Source organism: Anser cygnoides, chromosome Z, assembly GCF_040182565.1.
Source record: "Anser cygnoides isolate HZ-2024a breed goose chromosome Z, Taihu_goose_T2T_genome, whole genome shotgun sequence".
In the NCBI taxonomy this organism is placed as follows: Eukaryota; Metazoa; Chordata; class Aves; order Anseriformes; family Anatidae; genus Anser; species Anser cygnoides.
In genome coordinates this window covers 76,781,091-76,787,031 of record NC_089912.1, presented here as the reverse complement: position 1 = coordinate 76,787,031, position 5,941 = coordinate 76,781,091, and positions in this window count along the sequence as shown.

Sequence of the window (5,941 nt, the reverse complement as noted above, 5' to 3'; positions counted from 1 at the left end):
ATTATTCAGCCATTTTCCAAGCACAACGTACCATTTAATACACTACTTAATTACTATAAAAATTCTTACAGCCATTCAGTACAAAGCTCCTATGCTTTTATGTTTTAAAGACAGAAACAAAATTTGGTGGGAGGATCACCTAGCTGTCAGGGATGCGATTTTGGCATCACTATGAGAATATAGCCAAATTTGACAATAGACCTACCTTAGTTCATTCAGGACCAGCAGAAACATCTTTGTGTATGACAGATAATTCACACAAAGTTTGTCTGAAATAACTGTGCTATTCACACATGTATATGAGAGTCATAAAGGCTAGGAGAAGATTTTACTGGCACTCCTTTTCAAAATGCTGAACATTGTTGTGGGATGTCTTTCCTGTGCTTTCCGTGTCTTTGCTACTGAATCCATGTAGCAAAGAGCATGCAGATACAGACTGGAGGGAAGCAAAAGGAGTAGGAAAAGAAGACGAGTGGAAGTAAGACACTGCAAGAAGAGCACAAGGTAGGTCAGAGCAAGAACATGGAAGAAAGTGCGGCAGGTAGGGCCACAAAGATGATCAGAGGGCTGGAGCACCTCTCCTACAAAGAAAGACTGAGAGAGCTGGGGCTGTTCAGCCTTAAAAGGGGACGCTCCAGGGAGATCTCACCGTGGCTTTTCAGTACTTAAAGGGGGCATATGAAAAAGATGGAGAGCAACCATTTGCTCAATCAGATAATGAGAGCACAAGGGTGAATGGTTTTAAACTAAAAGAGGGGAGATTTAGATTAGATGTTAGGAGGAAATTCATCACTCAGAGGGTGGTGAGGCAGTAGAACAGGTTCTCCAGAGAGGTTGTGGATGCCCCCTCCCTGGTGGTGTTCAAGGTCAAGCTGGATGGGGCTTTGGGTAACCTGATCTAGTGGGAGGTGTCCCTGCCTATGGCAGGGGTCTTGGTACTAGATGACCTTTAAGGTCTCTTCCAACCCATGTGATTCAGGTGGAATGCGTATATGCAGAAACTATTGGAAAGAAAGCACAGCATGATCTCAGGAGATTAAAAAAAAAAAAAAAAAAAAGAAAAAAAAAGAAAAAAGCTACAAGTCATAGGAGACAGGCACCGGGGCACCAGGGCATATCCTTTGGGCATAACCTGCATGCATCTCCAGATCTCAAACTCACTATTAATAGTTCTGTCAAATGACTGTGGTGAAACCTTACAGTTGGGTGGAGACAAAAGAGCTAAGGTGATTCCTTTGTGTAGGGAGAGAGTTTCTTCCCTGCTAGTGGTTCAGCCACGTGAAAGGTAACAAGCTTCTGCTCGTGGTGAGTTGCCCTGTCACCCTCAGCTGCTTGCTCTCTCCTGACCCTCGGCAGAATGGGAGGAAAAAGCTTGTGGATCAAGATGACAGGAAATTGCTTGCCAATTACTGTCAAGGGCAAAATAGTCTTGACTTTGGGGGATTTAACCTAATTTATTGCCTAACATTCATTAACTACAGACTTGGGTTGGGTAAACAAAACCAAAGGAAGATAGCAAACATTAAAAGACTGAGGGAAAACACTCTTCCTCCACCATCCACCTCTCTGTTCCCTCTGGTGCTTCTCACTCTCTTTTTCCCCCCTCCTCTTCCTCTGTGGTGTTTTCTACCCTTTCTTGAAAGCCTTTTTGCCAGTATTGCCACCAGCTTGGCCAGTGGGCTCAGGTGTGTCTCACGGTGGGTCCATTGCAGAGCCAGCTGGAACTGGTTGTGTCTGGCTGTGATCACCCAGGCCAGCCCCGGCCTCTCCTCACAGAGGCCCCCCTGCAGCCCCTGTGCTGCCAACACCATGACACAGACACTCAGCACTCCTACTTGTGCTTAGTGCACGAATTCAGGTGGCTGAAGGCTGTATTGTGGGGCCTGGTGATGGTCAAACTAGTTCAACAACACAATTTTTACACAGGCATAAAATGATAAGAAAAGGGGGGATGGTTTTAAACTAAAAGAGGGGAGATTTATATTAGATGTTAGGAGGAAATTCATCACTCAGAGGGTGGTGAGGCCCTGGCACAGGCTGCCCAGAGAAGGTGTGGGTGCCCCATCCCTGGAGGTGCTCAAGGCCAGGCTGGATGGGGCTTTGGGCAACCTGGTCTGGTGGGAGGTGTCCCTGCCCATGGCAGGGGGGTGGGACTGGGGAGATCTTTAAGGTCCCGTGGAACCCAAACCATTCTGTGATTCTATGTTTCTGTGAAGATTTAGATGGAGGTTGAAACTCTGTGAAAGAGAGGGCGTCAGGGTGGTTTGGTTTGGTTTGGTTTGGTTTTCTGCAGACAGAAGAACTGTATGGCTGCATAGTTAAGCACCCCAAATTTTAGGAAACAGCAGAACTGAGGTTTCCCTGGTAACTTTAGCTTGCCTCTGTCAGCATGCATATGCTTTACGGTGATCTTTAATGATGTGTTCAGCATCCAGCCTTTTCAAAAAGACTCTGTCCTATTCAATGCACAGAGAGGCAATAATCCAGGAATTAATTGGACTTAGGTAGGGAATGAGACAATCACATAGGTGCCTCTTTTACTTGTAACAGAAGCTGGAAAATGTGTCCAGAATGATAAGGGGACCATGAAACAGAGTGCTATAGGGAAAGAAAAAAAGCAATCTAATGAAGCTATCTAATGAAAACTCAGAGAGCTCAGCAAGAACTGAAATTATACAGAAGGAGAAGATCAGAAATGCCCATGTAACAGTTAAAACATGCTTTGCTTTATGTCACTTAACTACTTCATATTACTTAACTCCTTCGCATTACTTAAACTGTAAAAATCTGTACTTTTTTTTAATTATTATTATGCTGTGCTTCAGTATAAGATAGTTCTTTCCTGTAAAGATTCTTTACTATAAGAGAAATTAGATAGGAAAAATCTACCAGAAAAAAATTAAGTAAGCCTTACCAAGCTCTTCGAAAAACTGGCCTGTTGCATTTTCACCAAAGCTCACCACATGAGTGTGTCCTTAGCAGCTGAAATGCCTGTTCTCCCTGAATAAAGATGAGATCTACTTCATTCTCAGAACTATTGCAAGAAGAAATTAATTCATTTACAAAACATTCTTGTCTTAAAACAGTAAATCTCACAGAAAATGCCAGGCAGAAATTAATAATGCTATGTTCATTTTAAGGATTGGGTTTTATGACATGTGTCAGGTTTGAGGTCATCCACGAGGCAAGCAAATATAAAAGAATATAAAAAAGATGCCTACTCAACAAGCATTTGACATATAAGCTATAACATGAATATGTTTTTAATAGTCATAATGCATATGGTTATGATTTTGTGCAACTACTCTGGAAATTTTGTTTCTGACCTCTTTAAAATTCATTAGTTTATTTAGTGATTTTAAAATCTTTTTAACATTGTAGGTATACAAAACATTATACTCTGCAGAAAGTGAGTAAACTGTCTTAGCCATCCCTTTAAAATGGAAATAAGCAGTTATTTCCAATAATGCAATCAACAACTGAATGAAAAGAGGTTCGATGACTTTTAAATATTAGTTTAAAAGGCATTTTCAACAGACGTACTTTATCCTTTCATAAAGAATGTTTTCAAGTTCTCAAAACCATTTATAATCATTTTGATGTGTTACATTTTTTCTGTCACTGCAGTGCATTTAATGTGATAATTAGAACTCCTAGCAAATATAGGGGAATTTTATAGGGATATTAAATCATTCTAACACAGCTCTAGGTCCTGATGGATTTAATAATGACTTCTAAAATAAAATTCTAGACAAATCAAACAATTAAATGCTTGATCCAGTCAAAAAAAAAAAAAAGTTGCCAATGACATAAAAAGTATAGAAGTCTTGGAAAGGATAATATGTATATATCTCTCAACTCTATGTCATGATAATTTTGTTGAATGAAAAACTTACCCAATTTTTCAGTTCAGTTGTTATGGTTGGATTTAGGGAGTTAACAATAATAAGTTCTCTTATCCCCGCAGCATCTTATTCCAACTCCAGGAGGATTAAAACCATAATTATTTTCCATAGGGAAATTATTCTGCTATTAACCCACTATTATATTTTATGTAGTGCAGTTAATGCAAACACCCTATAGTGTTGTGTAACTAAAGCATAATTCATTAAATGAACACAAATTTTAAGTGAGATAAGTAATGTAAAGTAATACTTTAACTTTTCTGCCTTAGAAAACTGAGGTCAGAAAGTTCATTGGGAACCAGAAGGGAGTGCCTGCCCTTCACTGAGTGTGTGTGGGAGGCTGGCACCTTGGGAAAATTTCAGCAGGAATCCAGACTGGCCAGCTGTGACACCACACATTGTTCCCTGTGACAAGTCTCACTGGAAGCAAGGGGGAGAGAGATAAATATATAGGTAAGCCTATTGTGACAGACATTTAAGTAATACACTAATACAAAGAACTGAAGGTTCAAAGAAAAACTTACACATCTGTAAAAAAATAATTTCAATGCATAAGCAGTGTTTTTATCTACAAAATAATACCTTCAAGTGGGTGAATAGTATTTTAGGTTATAAACATTATTTTTTTTTTACAGTCAGAGTATTTATCCAGATTGCATAAATACTTAAAATATATGTAATAACCATTTGCCTAACTTGAAATAACAGTTAAAATTTTATTTGCCAATCTATTTTGGCTCCGCAAATGAGCCAGTATGTGCACTAAGCTTATAGTTTGTTTTTCTTTATATTTTATGGACATTTAATATGCCATTATGTACATTTAAATATTAACATATTTTCAGACAAAATTCAGTTCTGAATACTGTAAAACATATACATTAGACCATTGATTTTTAAGTACTCAGTGTTATATCACAGAAATGCATAATACAACTTTGAAAACACAGATCTCAAACAAGGTATAAGTTATTGTGCCACAGAAGCCTAGTTCCTTAAGGAGATTCTAAAAGAGAAACAAAATTAAATAGGCAAGGTTAAAGTGCTCAAGTCCAGGAGAGGGCTGCAAGGTGGTCAACCATCTAGAAGAAAGCAGACCATTTTTCAGATGGCTGTCAGGTCCCAATACCTCAGAGAACAGCATTTATTCTCTACATTTCCAAATAGCTACATCTAAATTGAGTATTAGATTCAAAGTCTAAATTCTCCAACTGTCCAGTTTGTGAACTTGAATGACTACACTCCAGATTTTTTTTGGATCAAGCACCCAGGATTCTTTGCAGCAGAAGCCATAACAGGTTTCTCGGGTGTGAAGAAACACGGGTGTACACAGTGATCTCACCCAAACATACAGCTGGGACAGATCCAGAGCACACTCCTGTACCTGGGAACTAGAAACTGCTATCAGCTCCCACAGTAGCCTTAATATCAGTTACACCTAAGGGCCTCCATGAGTATAGGCTCTATTTCCATGCATTATGCTAGAAAGAGGAGACAGTATTATGGTCAAGGACAAGAGTGGATGGTTCAACTTTCCTGCCAGATTTGAGTTCTTTAGCAAAAATTCAAAGAATAGAATCGTAAGTATGTTGCATATAATATGCATAAAAACATAAATGTATGTATATATGTTGCAAAGTTTTATAAATTTTACAGACCTTCTTCATTTATTACTTGTCGGGTCTCAGTGTTACAAAGTAGAGGGTGAGAGAATCATTCATTTCTGATATCCTAAAAAACAGTTTAATGATTAGATCTTGTTCTCCTCATAAACTAGAAAGAGATCTGAAGGTTAAGTGAAATGTTGTATCTATGAAGATTAGATTGTTTCAGGCCATTATGGTACACGCTTGCAGAGACAGAGTGGTTGAAGCTAGACCGTGTTTCAGATTAGGTTTATCATGTCTGCGTTACTCGTGTTTAAAAGAGTGTATTTTGACATTGTTTCCATGGTAGGAGGCAAAATGGGTGTCACAAATGTTATATACAAATACACATTTGTGTAAGAAATTTCAATGGCAATGTAATGTGTTTAA